This window comes from Patagioenas fasciata, chromosome 9 (genome assembly GCF_037038585.1).
Source record: "Patagioenas fasciata isolate bPatFas1 chromosome 9, bPatFas1.hap1, whole genome shotgun sequence".
Classification (NCBI taxonomy): Eukaryota; Metazoa; Chordata; class Aves; order Columbiformes; family Columbidae; genus Patagioenas; species Patagioenas fasciata.
The window spans coordinates 11,808,956-11,832,917 of record NC_092528.1 but is presented as its reverse complement, the minus strand read 5'-3'; positions in this window follow the sequence as shown (position 1 = coordinate 11,832,917).

The window sequence follows — 23,962 nt, the reverse complement described above, 5'->3', positions numbered from 1 at the left end:
GGACCTTTTGGAAAAGTGTGATAATGTTAAAACCGACTAAATGTAATCTGCAGTTTTCTCAGCTGTCACTCTTGGGTACAGGGATATGGAGTCTTTAGTTAATGAAAACATACCTCTATATATATATATATTTTTTTATATATATACTCTTTTAAAAAAATTATTTTTCTGAATGAAATTCATGTTGTAAACAGATTTTTCCTTACCTAGCTTATTGTTACTGCTTTTATTTACCAAAGCAAAAACTTAAAACAAATTGCAGTTTACTTATCAGTAACATTTGTTTAACGGGCTTCAGGTGGCTGATGTTATCTTAGGCATTGCATGGCTCTGATCATTATTTAAGATCAAGTTCCTACCAGCCCTTTGTTTAGCTGTCCTGATTCTGCGACTACTGGGAGAGTTAATCTAAGGAGAGTTGATAAATCCCATTTTAAACTTTCCTATAGGGAAAACCAGTGCATTTGGTAGTAGAAAAGTGGGAGAGGTGTTTGTGATGAGCAGAGCACAGCTCCTGAGTTTGGTTGGTTTTAGTGCATGCTTGACAACTTACTCCTCCACTAAAAACAAACAAAAAAGCCTTCAAAGAATGAATTTTCAAGCAGCTAACACAAAACCAAGGATTCAAACAAAAAATGACCAGTTGAAAACAAATCCACATTTCTTAGCACTTGTTTGACCCTGAGCACCTGCAGTGGTAATGGGAAGGCTCCGTGAGGCTTGCCCTCTGCCTTGCACAAATGTTATGTTGCACAGGGAGTAACAGTGGAGGAAACCTGTCCTTTCCATCTTAGAATACATTGGAGGTACTTATTTAGATAGGTATAATCTTAAAGTTCATCCCCATCCCAAAAAATCTAGTCTCGTGTTGCTCCATTAATACCCCCACAGTGTTGGGATTCCCAGGTAGAGCCCCTTGTGTGAGCTATATGTGCTTTGAGTTATTTATTCTTCCGTGAAGTAAGCCTTTGATTTATATTGATTTAGGAAAATCCTGCCCCTCTTCTCATGCACGTGTGTAAGGATATTCTGAATTCTCTGTAATGGCTGAGCAGACTCAGACCCACATGGCTCAGGGTCAGTCGTGTTGTTCAAATCCAGTATAGAAAATAATCTTTAACCAGCAAAAAGAAATCTCAAACCTGTACATGCAGTTGCATGGGAGTTTTTTGGTTTGGAGGTGGGTTTTTTGTTCGGTTGGTTGTTTTAATTCTCTCACAGAGACTGACTGGCACAACTGTTGTGACACAAATTGTTTTGGCTCATTCCCATGCTGAGCCTTTATTCTGGACTCACAGCAGAGTAATTATTCTCAAATGAAAATTTACTTCTCTTTTCCCAGAAGAATGACTTTTCCCAAAACAAGGTGCTCACATGGACAGCTGGGGCAGGGAGGCTGTCTCCTGATTTCTGAACCGTATTGGAATAGACAATCTCCAGCATATATAGGTCCTTTGTATAGCCTGGTTCTGTAGCAGCCCGCGAGTCCATGCAGCTGCAGGAGACTGATAATGCTGTACATGAAGAGCTCCAACTTGTGAGGTGAGGGACCAGCTTTGAAGAAAGGTGTTCAAAGGTCTTGGAGCTCTATTGAAAACAGTAACCATACCAAACTAGAAATGAATTTAAAATAATACAATATCAATAGTATGGAAAGGGAATGTATACCTCAAATGAGACAGAGTTCAGATTCCCACATTTCTAAAAATACACAAGCTGTTAACTCATACATAGCCATATTCGACATCTTTGCATCTTTGAGCTTAGATGGGATCGATTCTTACATTGCAAACATGTGAAGGTCTTACTGGTATAGAATTGTATTAATAGAAATATGGAAAGGAGCTGTATCTAAATTGTCTTCCTGTGTCTGGGGAGAATAGATCCAGTGTTTCAAACTAAAGTTGTTACCTGTGTTTACCTGAGTATGTCAGATGCTGTGTCTTGTGCTTAGTTGTAGTTTTCACGGGTGAGCATCGTGTTCTGACTTTTTCTTATTTCTCAGTTGTGAGTGCTCCTCTTGATTTTTTAATTCCATGACCCTTCTCTTTTGGCTTTCTTATGGTAAAAGATTTTTTTAAAAGCCTTTAGCTTGAAAGAACATACTTCATAGAGAAGAAGTAATCTTAAGGCCAGGTGAAAATGTCCACAAAAGTCATGTGACTGCTGCATCACCTCTGTTTCTTTAAACATGGTTACTAGTTGGCCTTCAGTGAAGATCAGCCCTGCCAGTCTGCATTTGCAAGGCACCTGTGGGGTCTTAATATGTGGCTTCCGCTCCTAAATACTGCCAGGTCTGGGCTGCTTAGACCAAGCTTCTGTGCCTAGTGGGGTGGGGATGGATGTAGAGTGTTTGTGCTTTGACTGCTTGTGGGAGAACGTTCTTTGTGCCCACGTTTAACTTGTCAGTCGTGATCAGACATCTTGTGGGATCCGAGCCACGCTTCCATATTCCTGTCACTACTGTGAATAGAAGTGTGAAGAAAAAAATCCTTGGGATGTTTGATTTAAGGATGACTTGATGAAAACTGATTAAAACACAACTGATGCTGGGCTTTTGTTGTAAACTTCTGTGAAGTGCCCACGATGTTTTTTGGGAAACAGAATACAACACTGAGTGTGCTGGGGGTGGTGGTAGAACCACCACAAAAAGGAAATAAGCTATTAATCCTAAAAAACAGTGAGAAAAGGACACAAAATAAACACTTCTTTTTTTCCATGCCTCCTCTTCAAAGTGATTCTTCTTTATGCCATCTGATGTCATTTTGGTGCTGGCTGAGGTGATGTTTCTAGCAAACCACCTCACTCTGTGTTTTGTTTTCCTCTTTTTCATCTCTGATTGACAGTCCCACCAAGAAATAACAATGAAAAATTCATGAGGTCAATCCCCAAGTGATTCAGAAAGGACTTTCATGGGATTATATAGAGGCAGTTAAATTTCCTGGGCCACCAGTGTGTTTTGAGGAAAGGGATAAAAGTGTATTATTCTCTGGATAATCCTGGTTGAAATATAAGGGACCACTTTGGGTGAATAATTAGAGAAATTGTCCCCAATCTTTAACTGGTATAGCATAAAGCCTGGTATTAACAGAGAGGAGAAAAATGTTTTTGCATTGGCTCCAGATGAGTGAAGACTGTGTCATCTTTTACTTGCATCAGATTGTAGCTTATATTATTGATTCTCTTTAGTGAGAATGGTGACCCAGTAACTAGGACTGAATGTGTCAGAAGACTACAGAACTATTAAGCTGCATTTTTATTTTATGGCATTACTGTTATTTCTTGTATTTTCCTGTTTTCTTCCTCTACAGGGAAAGGATTTTTGTTTGTTTTATTTGGTTTTGAACTGCTGACATGGAAATATCAAAATTATATGTATGACTCACATTAGTTTGCACTTGTGATCTGAATTCCTAGGACATAAAAAACTCCTAGTTGGAAAGCAAGCAGAAGTGCAACTACAGATAAACTAAGCTGCGTTCACTTCCTTCATACAACCCACTGGTGTGTGCTGATCATCAGCCACAGGGCTTGAACCAAGAGAAGGTAACACACCTCAGGAACCAAATACTTCTTTGTGATGATCTGCTGATACTTTTACGAGGACTTTGTAAGGAGGATGGAAGCAAAGGAAATTCAGCTCATGTGATGACATATGCCCAGAGAAAAGCTAGCTCATGAGCTCTGGAAATAACCACACAATATATCTCATGATGCGTGGGAAAACAGGTCTGTTTTCAGCCTCTTAGAGTACTGAGAGAACACCACACCAAACCACGTGTGCCCAAGGGCTCGGGCCAGGATCCTTGTATGCAGCCCACAGGACAAGGTTGCTGGGTGTTGAATCCTCACTGTATCTTTTGGGTTTCACTTGGATTGTGGTGAGGAGCTGAGTTTTGGACAGGTCTTTCATGTCCTTTAGGTGACAGCAGTTATGGCATGACATTTGCCTCAATCTTGCTTATTTATCCTGCATGCATCTTATGCTGCCCATTTGCTTTGTTTCTCTGGTTTGTGGTAACTTCATGGCTGCAATATGACCTTCTGTTGGGCTAAAAAGAAGAGAAATTATATAATCTACCTGATCTTGATGGAAACAGCATGCTCTGGTGCTTACCAGTTTGGTTGCTGCCAGTCAGGCCATCAGCACATGTTCCAAGTCATTTTGTTTCTTCTGGTGCTTTTACACGCAGATGTTTCCATGCTTCATTCCAATTGATCTTAATGTCTCTATTGCAGATCTTTCCACATTTTTGCTTTCTGTGATAAAATTACCATTTTCATCACAAACACAGTCACTGAAAGTGGGCAAATTATTAAGAGTGATTTGGTTGGAGTGTTAGCTTAAGAAGGCATTTACCTCTTTGGCATGATCCATGTTATTAGTACTTGTTAACAAAATTTTATTTATTATTAGTATTGGTAGCTTTTGGGAAGCTTTTTTCAAACTCTTGTTGTATTGATTTGGGTAAATGCTGCCCTGAAGTCCTGGGTGTCCCTTTTCCCCTTTAGCAGTCAGGTGCCAGGGGTGGAACTGCCAGAGGAGCGAAGGAGCATTAGTAACTGAAGAATCACTTCACTGCTGACAAGTTCTTTTTCATCTTCCTGCCTTCATTTATCTCAGCGTCATAACTCATTTTTTACGGTGCGGATGAGATCTTTTTAAACTTCCTCAGAATCATCGTGCTTGGATAGTTCATTACTGTGATAGCAGTAAACCCTGCACAAACTGCTTTGCTCAAAGCAAAAATGTAATATTTATATGGAGAATTCATATAGGTTGGTTGTTTTTTAAATCACTAGTGTTTATGACAGGTGTTTAAAGTAATTTTGGGCAGTTTAGACATGTTGTGGCAAAGTAACTACCTGAAGGTTAGTGATTTCTTTGTGTTGTACTTCTGTGTATGTATACATTTACATATATGTTTGTTATGGCTGAAATAGGTTTTGCATCTTCAAAGTTTTGGTTTTATTAAAGAAACACTGTGTCACTGAAAAAAAAAAATAATAAATATGCTCACTTTTCCTGATACCTTGGCAGGGCATGTTCTCTATCCATCTACTTCTCACTGAAAATCAACCCCGCTCCTTGGTGTGGCTATTTTGGTTTTGCTGAGATTGCCTTATTTGAATGGATGATTTATAAATTACACAGAGGAAGTTTGCAGTTTCTGATTTGTTTGGGGAAAAATTTGGGGTTATACTGAAAGAAAAAATTACCTTGTAACTTCCCTGCTAGCATTCATGTGGTGTTTCCACTGTTGCTTAAGTTGAATTAGATCTACAGATAACATATATAAAAATGAATCTCTTTTTGATTAGCTTGTGGTTCTTTAGCGCTCACAGAATGTTTGGGTTGCCTATTGCTGTTTTACCCAAACTCATTTTCTGCCTTTCAGCTTGTGGCTCAGCTCATTCATTACAGGGAAGAGCTGAACACATTTACCTTTCTTGAAAAGGAGAGGAAGCTGAGGGTATGAGCACTTTGATGCTTTGGGCATTAACTCAGCTATTTCACAGAAAGCCTCTGGAGAGGTGTTGGAAGGACTGGAGCCTGCAAGGTTCCACAGTTGGGTGGTCTGCGAAACAGCCCACCTAGAGCCGGGGTGAGGTAGGAAAGGAAAGAATGCAATTACTGCCTAATTAGAAATCCAGATTCTCTTCTGCCAAACGTTAAGTTTCCTTTTCTGCCATGGAAGTGAAACAGACCTTTCAAGCACTTAAAAACAAACTTACCAGCGAAGAAATGACAGAGTCCAAAATAGTCCATAACCACTGGTTGGATTTTCTGCTCGATTCACGTCTGCAATCTGCAACCACTTGCCTGTTGGCTACTATGACGGGAAAATAGAGCCCAGTCATGACAAATCTCTCCCACAAAACCTCTTTGGGATGGGTAAGTTCCAAGAAAAAGGTTATTTTTCCCCTTTCTCTTCCCCTCTCTCTTCAAATGAACATATTCTGACTAAAAGACTTTTTTTTAATATCTCTGACACCTGTAACTAGTGCCTGCCGAGTGCTTTTTATGCTGGTTTTGCTACACTGACGAGAAGTGAAGTAACATGCTCTGAGCAAGGTGGGACCTGGCCTTTCTAGAGAAAAGGCAGCGACTTACGAACTTGATTAATGACAAATCCATGCTGTGATGCCGACTTGGTACTTGCTTTGGGTAGTGTCTAAGGAATTTACTAGTGGGTAAAAACAGTTTGCAGAAAGATCAGTTTACTAAATGGGTCTAGCAGAGGTTTTTCTTCAATTTTATTACACATTTTCAGATTGTAGGAAAGCATCTCTCTTCAAATGTGTCACTAGATTCCTAGTGGAAATATTTGTCACATGTTCAGTCAGCTTCCATACTCTATTTAACGTCTACATAAATGTTAACTACATTTTATTGATTATCTATGTTAATTACACAATCAATAACCTTTTAAAATGTCAATTCCCCAGCTGCACAGTTCTTAGATCATTTAGAAGCTATATTGTTGTCACATTAATTCGAAAATTTTTCCCTTGACTTAGTCATCTCTCTTGAATCTAATCAAGGAAAGCAGAAAGCAGCAGCATCGCATGGAGCTGTGTGAATGATGAACACCAAGCAATATTTGACCTTGGGGTATCTTTCCTTCTCTTGCAATATCTATTTCACTGTCAAGAGATGAATTATCTATGAGCCCTGTTAGAACCAAGTTGCAGATAATGAATTTCCAGAGCAGAGAATGACTCTATACTTTCCAATGGCTGATATAGGACAGAGAGCAAAACAAATAAGAAAGATTTGCTGTAAGGCCCAGTCTCTCAAATCTGAGTCAGAGATGTCTGGCTTGGGCTTCTATTTTAATGTCATTTAAAAACATCTGTTTCTCTGCCAAGCACCATCCAGTTGAGGCTGTTTACCGTAATGCAAGCAGATTTTGTGAGCTAGGCCCTCTTAACTAAACTGAGATGGGGAAAGATTGCAGACGAACCTGGGACAAGGGTTCAACTTAAGTGTATTTCCTCTCCAGAAGATTTTGCAAGTGATAGTGTGGATGAAATTAAGTTAAAACTTTTTTTTACATGAACATGGGTATTTTCTCACAATGTCAATAATTGGTATATTCCATATTGGTAACTGACTGTTTTAGGGGGAAAAAAAAAAAAATGAACCACTTAAAATGTTTAAAGGTGGTTTTTGCACAAAGATGAGGGCACTGGGGTAAGCTGGGAACAGAGTAGACAGCAAGAGTAGAATAATGGGAAACAGGGCTGTACAGGATTTGCCAGGCCATCTAATCTACTTCCCTGCCCCAGGGCAGGATTAATTTGTGGATTTTCAAACAAAATGGTATACAAAAACCTTCATTTACATCTCCCTTTGCCCAGATTGCCAAACGAGCTGGTAAATATAGCCTGAAGGAATGGAGGAACCTCTGCTCAGAGTTCTAGTCTGGAATTGAGCAAACTTAATTCTGTGATCCATCAAATACTTTTGGTCATTCTTTCTCTATTGTACTGCATGCAGGATGACACAAAGGACTGAGCTAGCTTTGAGCAGCCCTTAGGCCCACACAGATCAATGGGGCCATACAAAGATCCTGGCTTTCATCCTTTGAAAGACATGATCGCCTCAATGGCAAGATAGGTGACTTACTCAGCTCTACTGTGACTGTGTTACTTTGTTTTACACTTACTTGTACCTTTAGTGTCTTTTTGCTCTTCTTTAGGACACTTTAGTTCTATGTGCTGTTGGGAAACTCAGTAGGACATGGTTTATAAGGGATCTTAGCTCAACTTATACATATAGGCACCTACATGCACAGCTACTTAATCATCTTGTAGATGCCTAAAGCCTACAGATGCTTACGTGTGTTAGGTGTGTCCCTGTCTGCCTGAATGTACACATTTACCAGAGCGTTCGGACCTGATCTGCTGGGTTTTTGTATTTTATGCCAATAGGTGTCCCAGCTGTGAAGCAAAAAATAGCTTTGTCTTGTCTCACCATGGTGATTGTGAGACACGTGGTAACAGGAATGTAAAATACCCACAGCAGATCAAAGTTGGAAAAATCTATACCGGTATTAGAAGTCTCTTGGGTCACTTTCCCCTTTGCTTCTATGAAGTTATTTCCAATTTATATCAACATGGTAGAATAAGCAATTCTTGACTGAAAATAACAGGTGAATCTAGCATTGCTGAAAGGAGAGTCTTGAAAATTAGCGTATGTACACAAACTCTCAGACAGTTAAATCACGGGCGTAGCAATACAAATTATGCACAACGGCAGTGTCCTGTTTCAGTGATGGTGGTGTTACTTCTCAACCCCATCACTTGTTCTACGTTTTGAAATCTCACAGTCAGCTTTGAGGAACGTTTGGTCTTTGTTTTTTCAATGCCTGACACTTTTCCTAAGGCTGTCACCAGAAATACATAAAGGCATCTGCTCATCCATAACGCATCTGAAGGCAGCATGGTGCCTTGCTAGTTAGCACCTGTTAACAAGGACAATGCTCATTTGCATTTCTAAGGATAAGTGTGAAGAGCTGTGTTTGAGATTTGGGTGGTTTGTTTTGGTTTGAATTCTCTTCACATACTAGCCTGGTTTAGCTGCTTTATGTTGCTTTTTCAGCAGAGAAACTAAAACGGTATTGAACTATCGACCAGGGTGCTTAAACTACTCAGTACCTTTGACTCCTTTTATTGAAGTCTGCTCAGTTTGACCTGAATCTGAGGCTCTTCTGCACTAATTCAAGTTACTTTTAATGAATACATTTTATTTGTCCTGTATTCACTAGTTTTAGTTTCTTGCTGTTAAAGTGTGTTTATATATCTGCTATGTCAGACTCTATAAAAAGCTCCTTTGAGAGTCTTTCAAAGATGATGGTACAGCATGAAACTGTTACCTATATTATGGCTTAATCACGTTTTTCCCTTTTCTTCTTAATCAGCTGTCATGGGTTCTGGCAGATGGTCAGCTTAGTGTCACCATTCGTCTAGAAATCTGCCTGTGTTGTTCTTTATCCTCTCTTCTTAAGTCAGGGTACCCTCATGGAAGAGCTCCTCTTCTGTTTCATGCTTACGTAATGTTCGTCCTTTAGAGGTTTTTCATTTTCCAGCCTTCTTGTCAGTCTTAAACAGAAAAACTTCACCAGTGTTGGTGACAGCCCATTAAGCAATATGGATACCAGTAAATTCAGCATATGCCAGCAGTTCTCTGCAGTTATTCCTCATTCTAATGATATCAGAGCTTGCCAGCCTAGTCACTACAGAAACTCTTTGTGTTACTCACGAGTGCCAAATCTTTTCTCTCCAGTTGAATTTAGCTAGGTTCTTGTGTCTTTTCTCCTTTCATCCTTTTTAAACAGGCCTTAAAAGTCCATTAGTAAATGACTGGGTTTTTTTAATGCCTAAAAACTGGAATGATAGTAGCACTTTCATTTTTTAGCTATACACCAAAAGCAAATCTTGAAACTTGAAATCAAAGAATTCCTACTGGTTTTCATTACCTTTTGGGATTTAAACTAACCAGAATAAAGTAGGGAAACCTGTAGAGAGCACTGTGCAAATCCTAGCTCTCCATGTGTCTGAATGAGATGTACAATATTAAACCTGGTTTTGCTTTGTTTTTAATTAATGAGTGAAACTTCAAGACTAGTTTATAATAGACAAAGGTTTACTTTTTTCTATGCTTACAATATTTCTTAAATATCCTCTTAACTCAGTCTTGGCAATTAATATCTCATTTGCTTGCAAGTGTCAAGAATTTACATAGTTGTCTGGAAAACAAACAAACTAAAAACTCCTCCAGGCTAATAAGAGTGTCTAGATCTTAACATTAATTTTAAAACAGATATGGAAAATAAAAGTAAAATAAAAAGTCCAACTTTGCTGTTTCTCTATAAGGTCTCATGGAATTTGTGGTCTGATTCATTTGAGTACTTGGATTTAGTAGTGCTGCCTCATCCAGAACTTGTCAGCGAATCAAAGGACAAGGAAACAAAGCCCCATAAACTGTTCATTTATTTTGCACTCCATGTTGAAATTTTAAAATTCACTTTTGTAGAGGCAAAGAAAGCGATCAGGAAACTCTTGAGAGCACAGTGAGTCATGGTAAAAAAAGAACTACTCTCTCTTTGTAACATACATTGATTCCAGAAAACGCTAAAACCAGTGGCAGCAGTTTTAGCCTGTGAGTGGTGTTCTCGCTTCCCTTGCAACGTTTATTATCGGAGTGTGTATTGCTTCTCCCTGGAAATCCTCCAGCAATATTCAGATTAGGAAAGAGTTTAATAAGGGATGAGCTTCCTTTTCTAGAAGGAAATGTGTTAGTGGTTGGAATTTTTACAATTTTTTTTCCATGTGCTGTTCTTTTTCATGTACTGTTTTTCCTGTACAACTTCTGACATTCTTTCACTTACTTTTTTTTTTTCTGAAAGGAAAACAAATATAGAGACTTTTCTTCCCACAGATTTCTACCCTAAACATCTTGATGTGCAGTTTACTATGGGTTAACCCACATTAGCTACACTTTGTGTGAACTTTCAGTGGACTGAGATACAATCAAGAGGAACAAATTCCTGTAAACAACAGATTAATTCTTACTGCTTGCTCTAGATTGAGAACCCCTAAGGAATTGCAAGCAGCCTTATCCTACAGACAGTTACATCCATGTACATCTTCACCTTCGATGAGAAGTCATTTTATCCTGTGGCTGGAAACAATCACAATGCTCCTCAGCAGCTGCAGCAGCAGCACCTCTGCCTTTGTTTTCTCTCTCTCTATATATATATTTTTAATCTATATATTTAGCAGAGTGAAGGGTCTGCTCTCTGAACTGGCAAGTGCAGCAGGGGAGGAAGAGGTTAAGGAATGAGTTTTAAGCAGGCCACACACAAGCTGTAGCATTCACACCTCCCTGTCAGGCTGGGCCAGATAGTGGAGAGCCAGGGCAAGGTGTCAGCCTCCTGCCCCGTGAGACCAAATCCTCCCAGCTCCTGGTGACAGGCTTCAGAGGTGCCTGGGACACCCCAGCCAAAAGACAGAGGAGGGACAACCTGCAGACCTAGGCTGGGCAAGCTGGAGGGAGTTCAAGCAGCAGCTGAGACTAGGCTTAGATTAAGCCCTGTGAAGCAGAATAAGATGATTTGTTTGGATGTACTGAGGCAGAGCTTGTTGGTATTTCTATATGCTGTCTTTTAATGGTTCTAATATTGCAAGGTGATAAAGTAAAGTAGCAAAAATGTAACCATCTGAGTTAAAGCAAATCATGTTAATTACTCATGCCTGTTTCAGCATGACACACCTGAACGTTCCTGCAAGTGATAGCTGCTGTGTAATTAGTATGCAAATTGGCTGTTCGTATGCTGTTACATTTGGCTGTGTGCTGGTCACGGAATGGATCCTACCATGTGCAATGCACTGCTGATGTGCCATAGGAAAATACAGATGTTTAATTGGAAGTTTTCAGAGTTGCAGAATTTTGCCTTAATGATATGTAAGGAGATTTTGAATCTCTCACAGGGTTTGTGACTGTTTCTTCCTGGAAAGTTTTAGTTGCAGTTCAAATCATGACATAAACAAACCAAGGAAAGAAAATACAGAAATAGATGAGGGAAAGGTAGGAATTCTTAAAGAAAGGGAAAAAAATGTTCCTTTTTGTGTACAAACTATTTTGTTTTATGGCTAGGAGTTTTTGTGACAGGCAGTTTTATGAAAAGCTCCGCAGAGACAAGTTGTGCTGTAGGAATCGGTATTAGTGAGAAACAAAGCAGAGCGCAGCCCTGGGGCTGGGACCTCGCTGGCCAAGTGAAAAGGGAGCTGCGAGTCACTGTTCAGACGCTTCTCCTGGGCCCGGTGGGTGGATGTTTGGTGGCTGTTGACACCAGCCTTGCGATCAGGCTGGATGTGCCACATAGCTGGGTGCTTCTGTATAATGCTTTTCTCCATCAAAGTAGTGTTTGTAGCAGTGAAGAAGGGCTTCCAAAGTAATCTCACTGGCCAGTTTGTCCAGATGTTTATCTGAAAAAAAGGGTGACACTTTAGTATTTTTCCTGTTACTAAAGCAGAGCGCGGACTGGTTTCAGCTGCACCCCTGGTTTACTCAGCATTGGACTGCTGGCAGAATTTTCCACGCAGAAGGAACTCAAAGGAAGCAATACTTCTGTGGAGTTTTTTTCTTCTTTTTTTTTTTTCCTAACACCTCTCTTAATAGCCTTTTATGCTTAGGAACCACACATTAACTTGGAAATAAATGCTAGGGACAAATCTAAGGTTGTTTTCAATAGCACTTTTGAAGAAATCAACAATGAATACCAGTTCTCTGAAAGAGTTTTAACTCTTCATGTTAAATTACTTAAGAAATTGAATTGCTGTGAATGCATCATCACAACTGGCTGTGCAATCCGCAGCTGATTGACAGTGCACTTACAGGGACTCTAAAACTGGTAATGGCCACTTGCACTTCTTTATGCATGTAAAAGAGGTGTATAATTATCAACAGTTAGTGCAGACACTGGGTTTGCTTTCTGAGAGGACTTGAGAATATATTTTATGTTAAACATATGATGCTACTATGAATTTTTCTAGTAACTGTTAACATGAAATACCACAAGTAATGTTTGAAATATTAGAACTACTAATGTGTGTGTCCTTCAATACAAATTTTTATACTCCTGCTGTTTGTACTTAAGTGTTAAGCATGTTCTCAGTTTCTCTCTAAATTCCTTTATCTTCACAGGTTGATTACGAGTTGTGTTATAGGAAACTAATTCTTAACACAGGATTCTTTCAGAAAAGTCTTATAGAAGTTGGTTTTTTTTAATTAAATCATTATAATGGGGTTGACAATTAGTAGGAATGTGTTATGCATTTAGAAGTGTTGTTCTGTCCTAGCAGTTGTAAACTTTTCTGAAACAAATACATTCATGCAATAGAATCCTATTCCATTCTATAGGATAGTTTTGAAGTAATGCATAAACACTACTCTATTTTGATTGTACTATTTTAATTAAGATTTGATAGCATACAACCCTCTCAGGTTTTCCACTGAAAAATTAAGAAAACTCAGAATTAGCCACATGTGTGATTGATGGTCTGCTTGTCTTTTGAATACAATTTAATATCTGATGATTTTCCTACCTTCTAGTGAAAGGAACAGTACAAGAGCATGTTGCTTTAGCCTTAATTTTAATATTAACAGAAAGGAAGGATTCTGTGAATATCTATGCACTTGAGTCCCACTAGAAATTAATTTGTGTAGAATTTCTTAGGTAATGTTACTGTATGAAAAATTCAGTGGGAGGGGAGAACAAACGAACTCCAGTCAGCAATTGTGCCAACAGCTCTTTTTTTAACAGTGCGTGGGAAATGTAATAATTGTGGGTATATAGTCACATGACATCATTTATTTATTTTAATATATTTTTAAAGGAATCTTGTAAATCTTTGTTTTTATGCTATGGACATTTTAATTTGTTTACACAAATGTTGAAAGTTTAGTCTCGATTCAACTCAGTTCAGCTGAAGGTGATGAAAGTTGTGTGGCTCTTGTAAATCACTTTCTTAATGGCCTCCTTTTTTATGAAGCAGATATCTTTAAATTATTTAAGAATTCAATTTAATTTTTTTTTAATATGTGTATGATCTACTGTGGCACTGATTGTCTAATCTGGGATGCTATTGATTGTACCCTGATGCTGACAAAACTGTTTTTCTTCCCTTCGTGGTTTTTCCACCTTCAGAATTTCCACAAGGTGACTCTGATATCCGCAGCCACATTCAGTCATATAAAAAATGCATGAATTAAAAATCTCCAAGCAGAGTCTTAAATTATAATTTAAAAGAAATGCTTTTTTCACTCACAGTTTGTAGATATTCATAGGTAGTCAAACATGTAGAAATTAAGTTCTCTGAGGTTTGCAATCTAAAGCTCTGTCTGTGCCATGGTTCAGAGTCCATAAAATAGGGTCTCTTCTCTTATTGAGACACAAAATGAATCTAAACAAAGCCAAGCACATTTTGCTTAGTCTCAGTTGAACCCAATTTGCCCTTGGCTCTCTCTGCTTTTATCCAAAATAACTACCTTAAGCTGGTTCCTAATTTTATGTTAATTCTAAGATTTCGCCACCGGTTTAGCTCTGTGCTTAGACCATCTTATTAACTGTCTGTCAAGGCACTAACTCATTTCCAAGATTGATTGATTGAGTTTTTTTCCCCCATTTTTTTTTGATTTTACAGAAACTTGCAATTCAAAGAAATGCTGGGTATAACATAGAGTAAACGTAACTTGAAAAAAATGACCAAACAAGCAAAAAAACCCCAACTCAAACCAAAACAAAACCACAAACAAACACAACCCAACTTCTAATTTTATTTTGGAAGCTTATGGCAATTACTAGATGGCACAAATATATGCACTCTTATCAGCATAGACTGCAAACACACAACCGAAACCGAAACTTATCTAGTTGCACTTTTGTGCTTGGGTAGGAATTGGTCCAAATTTAAAAACAAGCAAGTAGAATAAGAAAATGATTGAAACTCATACAGCTTGGAATACTACACTTGAAATTTCTGTGATGGAAACACCAGTATTTGCTTTTCAGAGTAAGATGCCATTGTAACTTAGTGAATAAATTACTAGTTGTGAATTAGTGAATGAGTTGTGGCTTTTTATCTTATTTACCCATTGTTCTCAAGCAGATTGTGGAGAACTTGGTTTGGTTTGGGTGTTGTTTGTTTGATATTCACAAGTTATTTCACCAAGTCATTTCTGGCAGGCAAATCATTTGAGCCCGTTGCTGTGAAAATTTGCTATTAATTTTATGACTGCTTGGAATTCTGTTCCACAACATGTTTCACACACATAGGGTCTTCTTTAGTATGATGCTCTTATGTGAAAATTTAGGAAGACTCATGTGGTCAGGTGAGAGTAGAATCAGAAATTACCTTCTCAAACTGTCAGAATCAAAGTCTATTTTAACATGTTACAGGGATCTCATATAACTTGCATCTCTTTGGAAGAATGGTAGTTCATGTCACCTGTACAAAATCAGAGACAGAAATTGTTAGAGAAACAGAAAGGATGCAATAAATTTTTCTATGTCTTATTTTTATTCACTTATAGTCTGAACTACTGTGGAATCATAGGTTATTTTTTAACTGCAGAAATAACCTATACAAGAGCAAATGCAGAAGTCTTGTCACCCATCTCTCTTCTGATGATTTTCTATTTAGAAATAGCAGGGGAATCTTTTACATTGCTGTGGCATGGATTTTTCTTAGTGTGTTGGCAATGCATGGGGCAGTTGGTACCACAGGTGCTGTAACATAATGCACACAATGTATAGTTCCTGCTGCACATTCAGGGATTTGGAGGGAGAAGGAAAGACTTTGTACAACAGGATGAAGCCTTAATAAGCATTACAAGTCTATGTTTGGTACCCTACTTATAATCAATAGATTTTTTTTTTCTATAGCAGACAGGGCACATGATCGATGGTCTTTACCTCTTTCAGGAGTTTGTATTTTATGTTTTGATTTGCATTCTGCTTGCCTGAAGCAGAGGAGTTTCTTTCCTTCAATTTCCAGATAGAAAATTCTACTTAAATACTGCGTTGCGGTATTTTGTTGAAGGTTTTTGCCACCTTATTGCCACCGCTTTCAAAAGCCATCTGAATTCCCAGAGAATAAAACAGTGACCTCACTTCAGTGTTTAAACAAAGTCTCTTAAGTCAGTACAGGCATTATAACCCACCCACTGGAGACGGTAGGAAAACACCAGTGTTACACTGCCGGGGGACTTGACATAGGGCTGCTCGGTTATACAGGAGTCTTGCAATGACTTGGATGTCTCACTGCTTTGAAACTATTTTAGACTTTTCCATGCTATACTCGGAGCTGCCACTATAGAGCATTTTGCTGACAGCATGTTTTCAGTGTGTAGGCGGTTGCGGAACTTGATTTTAATTATACTCTGTGTATGCTGTGCAGAGCCGGCGTGCTATTTGTTTGACTGCCTGAGCTGTCACAGAGGTAAATTCCATGTTTGCCTTCCTTAACTAACCAGCAGTATCTTGCTTGGTATCTTCTCCTGCGTAGCTACTCTAGGCTTCACACTCTTATCTGGGCTGTAACTGGTAGCAGAGTTTGCATGCAAAATATGAAAATGTTTACATTTCTGAGGACTGAAAAAAGTGCTTAAGACTAAGCCACATAAAAATAAACTGGGTAGTGCCTCTGCAAAGAGTCCTGCACTTTCTAAACACTGGAGAAATGAGGATTGTCAGCACTGGCACGGATGTTAAATTACATATATGATTCACTGGCAGATCACTGTCGCCGGCAAAGCCTGATCTCTGTTATTCTGCTGCTCTTCTGCCCTTGAGACTCGTCTCTTTGGACAGGGCAGCCATGGAATCCCTCACCTCTGAAACTCACACTTGCTTATAAATCTGAGAGTTATTTCCTTAAGAAGAAACTTCATGGTAATGTTTTAGAATATTATACTGTTATGTGGAGTCTTAGTTTTTGGCAGTTAATAGTTAGTACTACTACTTAGCATGTAGTCTTAGTGTATTCGTGCTGGTTTTTTTAGTGTGGATATTTAATATATGATCCAGAAACAACATTTATGAAATGTATTTACAGTAGTGTTTAGCATCTGTGGAGAGCAAAAACAGTCACTAATTTTCCATTCCACGTAGAACTGCAGTAGTATCAGGTTATAAGGAATATCTTTTGAGTAAAAGTAATTCTTTTTCTATGTCTGTCTCAATATTACAAAAATTAGCTTACTTGGGGTTTGCTTTGCATTTAAAAAAAAGGCAACAACTTTTCTCCACTAGAAATGGTTATTATTTACATACATTATTGATTTAAAATATCTCAGTGGAGCAACATGGATGGATTCTTGAAACACAAATAACAGTATGGGACAATTTCACAAGGTCACAAAGGTGAAGGTGAAACCTTCGTCAATAGTATCTGCAAGTCAATAGTATCTGCAAATGCTTCCCCGCCTGCAGGTTGTTACCATCACCAGGTGTGGCCAAAAAGTGTGAAACTTCTTTGTTTACTCCTCTTGTGGTGGTGATCTGTATCGGCCCCCTGTCTGAGGAGTATCTGTCGGCAGTTAGTGTGGCACACAGAGGCCTCATTCACTTCTCAAGTAAACTAGATTGCCAGATCTAACCTACTTGTGACTTCTATTCAATATGTCAGTTAGACATGTTATATTCTCAAAAACTCTTGTGTGATGATGTGTTCTTGAGCGGAGGGTTAGATGAAGATTAGGGAGAACATCAAAGCTGCAGTTAAAATGAAGAAAGATGAGTTAAAGCCAAGTCATTAGAGATCCCTTTGAAGTGTTTACAGATTATGCCCTGTCTCTTTTAAGTGGGATACTCGTCTGCCTTTCAATATTTAAATAATAAGACAAGACAGGCAGTGCTTTTCTGCAGGATTATTGTATGCCTATGCTGTGTCATAAGGCATCAGGCCAAAGGCAACTGACTTCAGTTGTGGAAAAACTGTAGTAATCCTTTAAATTCACTGCTGGAATATCTTTCTGCCAGTAGACATTTCAAAGGTGAGAAGACCACACAATAATGCACTTTCAGATGAGATGATGTGACACTGGCATTGGCTAGAGCTGGACATGGCTGTGAATGTGAATGTTTATGTTTTAGGATAGATTATAGATCTTCCTGTGAGATGTTTTAATGATATTTTACAAGAAACAAATTTATTATCCATTGATCAACTGGAAGTGCTGCCTATTCCTGCTACCTGTGCTGATCCATCTTGGCCTACTGAGCTTAATACAAACTTTAGAACAAACATAGGGGACCTGGTGGACTATAACCAGTAACACACCAATGCAAACGAAGGCAAACTGAGTCTGAGAGTGCCCTTCTGCACAGAAAGTGACAGCTGGCTTTTTGTGTAGCTACATATTCAGAAAACTATTAATATTTCCACTAATAATTGTACATATTCATAACCATACCCAGAATTATTATTTTTATAGTGTGAAATAGTTTTTTGTTTGGTCTCTGTACAAAGTGCTTTTTCCCCAGAGAACCTGCAGTACAAAAGTTCATGGAATCATACAATAATTTCTGTTAGAAGGAACTTCTGCAGGTCATCTGCTGTAGTTTCCCAAGACAAAATGTAACGAGACAAACAGGAGGCAAGGATGGAATAATCAATATCAATACAAAAAGTGTACAATTCTCATCTAGGTCCAAATAGGTCTAGTCGTTGCGTACGAGCAGGTGGAAGTAGTTGTCTATGTATTGACAAGTAATGGTGAGTTTTGACAAGTCCTTTGAGGGACAGCTTGATCAGTAGGTACGCTGATAAATGAATGGCACCGTTGGATAAGAGGAGGGAAACGCAGGCCTTTTCCTACTCTCCACTGTAAAAAACAAACCAAACAAACAAAAGTTAACTGCCATGTTAGAAAATTAAATTCACATTCTATTGAAGGGTTTCTGCGCTTTAAAAACCAGATACTCCCTGTATATACCGCAGTAAGATATACAGTTCTGTCAAGTAATGTCATTTATTTGGAACAAAATAATCATAATAGTGGCTTTGCATAATTGCAAGTACATTTCATGGAAACATGGTGCCCTAGACAAATATCTTCTGTGCAGTCTTATTACAGTGTGTGTATTCATCCTTTCCCTTGAGAACTGTTGCTTATCATTTCTGTTGACTCCTCTCAGAGACTGTTGTAGATGGGAGTGTATTAATAGCTGGTAGTAGTTGCTCTGTCAGTAGGAGTATGGCATTAGATAGATTAGATTAGATTTCCCGCCTTAATCTGGGAAGGGGGGAAACATTTCAAAAATAGTAATGGTTAAGTAAAGCTTCCTCTGTCTGAAGGAACCTTGAATAGGTACATACGCCTGGCTGCTTGTCAGCAGAAACTTGATTTCATGAGAATCTCCTAAGGATCAGAAGCTTTTTCCCAGATGATAGCTTTCAGAAGCTTATTTCAAGAGGATCAATAGTACAAAATCATTACCTGTAGGTTTTCAAGACTCGTCGTGTGGTCCCAGGCCTGTTAATGTGAGCTTTTGGGCTCAATATTTATCTCGGACTTGTGGCTCACTTTCCATTAGAAAAAGAGCATTCCATGCCTTCATTTTACTATCTCATTTTTTTTAGTGCCTTTTAAAGTACAAAAAGGATTTTTTTTTTTTTTAACGGAAGAAATATACTTAATTTTTAACATGATGCCATTCAATCCTCATCTGATGCCTTTTTAGTGTTTAAAATTTTACCATTAGAACTACAGATCATTTCTCTGCATTGTAAATGATAGGAACATCCAACAACATTTATTAATGAGGTGAGGCACAGGAACAGGTTGTGGATGCCCCATCCCTGGAATTTTTCAAGGCCAGGTTGGATGGGGTTTTAGCAACCTGGTCTAGTGGAAGGTGTCCCTGCCTGTGGCAGAGGGTTGGAACTCGGTGATCTTCAAGGTCCCTTCCAACCCAAACCATTCTATGATTAAGGTGGTCCTTGCTGGAACTGGAGGCATCTGATCATAGTGCTTTTAGTATGATGAAGACTGGCTGCCCCCTTCCATGCTGCATCATTGGCATTTTCTACAGATACCTATGGAGTTATTGTCAGCGCTTGTTGAAGCAGCCTGCTGAGTTCTGAGAAGGTTAATATTTTCCTTGCTTGGCATTTTGTTCTGATATAAAGAAAAACTAAAAAAAGAGGTTATACAGGAACATGACTAGCAAATTAATATTAAATTTAATCTCTGTCTCTGATAATGCCAGAGCTCTCTGTGAAGAACTGGTTCTTGGTATCCCAAACGTCACAGTCCAGCCAGAGCATCGGTGCTCATGACCTGGAGCAGCAGCTGGGATGCATGGGCAGGTCCTGCTGATCGGCCACAGCTTGAGTTGCTTGTGCTGAAACGCACCTGTGGTACCAGCCCCTCCCGGGCATCTCTCCCTGGGGATGCATTGGGCTCTGTGTGTGTGGCAGCCATTATATAGCATGTGTGTGCATTTCTGGGAGTGCCGGAGCCTGTGTGGCTGTAGCCTTGGAAGCGTTTTTCCGTTTTTGGTGACATTTCAGTTTGCAAAGAAGTAATATTTTCAGTTTAGCAGATACTCTTTGCTGAAAGGTTCAAGTTAAATTCCAAACAAAACTGCTGTATCATAATGAAATCCCCTGTGCTTTATCCTGGCATAACACTAGTTGTGCAACCAGCAAATACTTTCCTCTGCAGAAGGTCATTCTTCAGCAATGTGCACATGACACACGATTTTCAAGTTGATGTAGTTTTTTATGTGTAACAATTAAAGGCGCAGTATTTGGCAACATTCCTGCTACGAAATACAACATTAAAAGATTGCTTTAAATTTTTTTTTTTTTAATTCGAAGATGTGTTTGAATCACAAGTTAGAAAAATGGTATCTTTATAACATACCTTTGGAAACTCTACCCAGACACAAAGTTCTAGTTTCTTCCTGTGAAACACAAAGGTGCCATGCAAGAGGTTCTGGTATGTGAGGAAAGTAGATAGAAAGAAGTTACAGAATTCTCACACGTTTAAAGGGGAATTGAGAAGTGTCTTCTGTTTTAGAGCCTTATGAGTAAAGGGTGTTGTATCTTATTTAAAATGTTTTCCCCTAACATGGAGATAACCATCTGTATCACATAATATGAATGCTTATTAATCATTCATGAATCTTGTATTGACTATTTCTAAATGTACCTTTAATTTATTACCAAGAAGACACAGGCACAGTAATTCTGAAAAAGACAGTAATGTATGGAGAGAATTCCTATTTTTGCCTGCTGCAGGTTTTAAGGCTGCTGGAAGCGCCCCTTGCTGAGGGGACAGCTGGTTGCCTCTCAGGCAGTTTCCTGATGACCAGCATTTTCAGTTGCCGTTCTTTTGGCCACTTTTTATCAATATGGTGTGGGATTGGTGTGTCTTTTTCTGATGTTTGTTTTTTCCTTCAATGGAAAGCAGGAGCATGCTTGTGTCTCAGTGCTAGGTTAGGTGGGCTGGTAGATGAGTTGCATATTCCGTGACAGATGAGAAGTCTACACACCGTGTTCCTGGGTGACCAATGTGGGTGAGGAGCCTCCTGCTCTGGGGAGCTGGGGGTACCAGTAGCTGAGGTGAGAAGTGAAGGAATAATTGCCTGGTGAGAGCAGCTGTAGTGCAGGGTGGGACAAGAGGCTTCCAAGTTGGTCTGCCCAAGGTGTTTGGGTGGGAGACCGCTTCCTTGGAATGGTTATTAAAAGCCGGGACTGCTGAGCTGGACGTAACACAGAGTTTCTATTTCAGCTTTCTCTGTTTCACTGCTCAGCTCTCTCGCAGGATGTCAGTGAGGAATGCTGGCTGTCTGTATTCCAGTTCCCAATCTGTTCAGGATTTAGCTGTTTGGGGAACGTACAGTAGATGATGTTATTTAAATAGAGAGGTTTCTTCTTTTGGTGGCTTGTGTTACTCTCGCTGTTTTGGAATTAACGGAGGATGCAGCTTACCTGTCTGGAGCATTCCCTTCCAATTATATTTCTAAAAATGAGTTTCACAAACATGTCAGACTTACTATACACACAGTAAAGCTGTTCCCTCAAATTATAACTCATGCTACTAAAAGAAGTGGCTCCCTCAGATATATTTCGTCTGCCTGCCCTTTTTGTTTCACTTGGCAGATAGAAGGTGGTAAGAAAAGTCTCTGGGATAAAACTTTAGATTGGAGTTGTCAGAGCAGCCTAAGGGAACTCAGATGTCCAAATCCCTGCCCCAGCCAGAGGCTTTAAAACAGTATTTTATTCCTGCCTATCAGCTCATCAGCAGCGATGGGGGCAGATTAAGTCTTTCCATTCAATCAGTTTCTGTGGGCTAATGTTTACTAAGCGGTTCACACTGAGCACTGGCTATTTTGTCCAGCACCTGCTGTTCCACCCCAGGGGTTTCCCTCTCAAGCCCAGCCCTGCTCAGGCCCACGTTGGCTTCGCTGGGAGATCAGGTACGTCCAGACCCCGTCCAATTGTGTGTCTCACTTGCCAAAAATATTTTTGCTAAGATTGAATTTTCCACTATTGATTTTTATTGCAATGAAGGATTATAATACCTAAACAAAAACCGGCAGTGGTTAAAATAAACTAATTTTCATCTTGTTTATATCGCTGATGATTGTGCCTATAAGGATTTTTATTGACTACAGCATTGTGGATGCCTCATTAAAAACATTCATCATTGCACTCTGGCATCTTTTATTATGTCATAAAACTGCAATGCTGAACAGTGTCTGATTTTTTCACCCTACCGTGGCATAGAGCTAAATCCCACTTTCCTTTCAAAAAGTAGACAGGTAGCTTTGTACTGGCAAAGTTAGTGCTAAATGTTACCAACCGCAGCCATGTTCCTCAGGGGATGATAAAACAAAATTCAGGGACATGGTTTTGAGGTGCAATTCTTTTTAATCGTAGTCTCTGCCATCCGAGAGGTAGTGTAAGGCAGGAAGTCTGTTAACTGACTTAAAGAAAAAGAGCTGCCTGATTTAAATTTAAATTGTATTGTTCAACAATGTTGTGTAATTAGATGGGAAAGCAGGGAAGTCCTTTTATTAGAGATGTCTTTGTAGACAGTAGCCATGAAAGCCACAGTGGTTGATGCTAATTACCATATTTTGTTTAAACTTCCATCTAAATGAAAGGATCATTCAATTCAGAAGCTGCAGCCTTACAAAAACCACAAGTGCAGTTGAATTGCTGCTGCCAAGCAGATGGGGCTTTGATCAGAATAAGTTATTTGCAGCCTTATTGTCTGGCTGCCAGGGTGGGGCTTGTATTGAGCCACCTCTCTCAGAAGGGGAAGGGGAGAGATGGGTCTTGCTGGTCCGAGATAAGTTCATGGGAGAAATTCTCCATTCTTGAATTACTTTTGCAGATGAAAACCGAGGCTTCAAAAGAACAGCAGTAAGGTATTCGATATTGGGCAACTCTTAACGTGTCAGATGGCTTTGGTAGGAATATGTTAGTATGGTTTTTTTGTTTTTACCATGGGAAGAGGGGGAACAGAGAATGTTGAGCACAGCTGACCGTATATTTTCCCAAGGTGAATTCTGTCTAGAGCATATGAGTTAAAACTTGCACTGCTATACCTTTTCACTGATTTCAGACTGTATGGGATGGGCAAACACTTCACAGCTTCACACATCTGAGATGCATTCTGTGAAGACACCTTTGGAAACTGGTCGATTTACAAAGCCATCAAGAGGGCAGAATTGGAGTGAAAAAGAATGCAGAAGGAACAACAGGGTGCTAAAAGTTCAGTGGGTTTATTTTTCTCCAGTTACATGGCATTCCTGGGATCTATAGGGGGAGATTCTTGATTACAGCAGTTTACTGATACAAAAACTGATTTCCAACAACAAGCAGAGAAGTAGGAAAGATTACCTGGCACTGTATGGATATGAGGTGGGAAATCTGTATACATGGAATCCTAAAGTATAAAAGTAGAAATGACCACTGCAGAACAGGACTTGCCTGAGCAATTAATAGCAAATTTAATTTCAATTTTTTAATTATATTGATTGTCCTCTGTCTTGTCTTCCAGTGAAAGCGGAAGCCCAAAAGTAAGAATTAGTAATTCCTTCTGTCATCTTGTTAGTCGAAAAGGATAACTATGAATGTGGTCTTCTTTTGACCTGTACCATAACTATCACATTCAGGCATTGAAGCTTTCTCAAGCACAGAAAAAGTCTTTCACATGCGAAGGCAGAAAGGACAGAAGTGGGGGAAAAGCCAAACCCAAACCTGATAACTCTGAATTTCTTCAGTGTTGCACTGCAAATACTGTGGCACAACAGTATAATTGCCAGGCAATTCCAATTGGAAATATTCGGAGGTCACTTCAGAATCGTGGGGTTTTTAAACTTTTTCTCTGAGGTGATAATCCTGTTTGTGTGCATGTTCGCACAGGCTG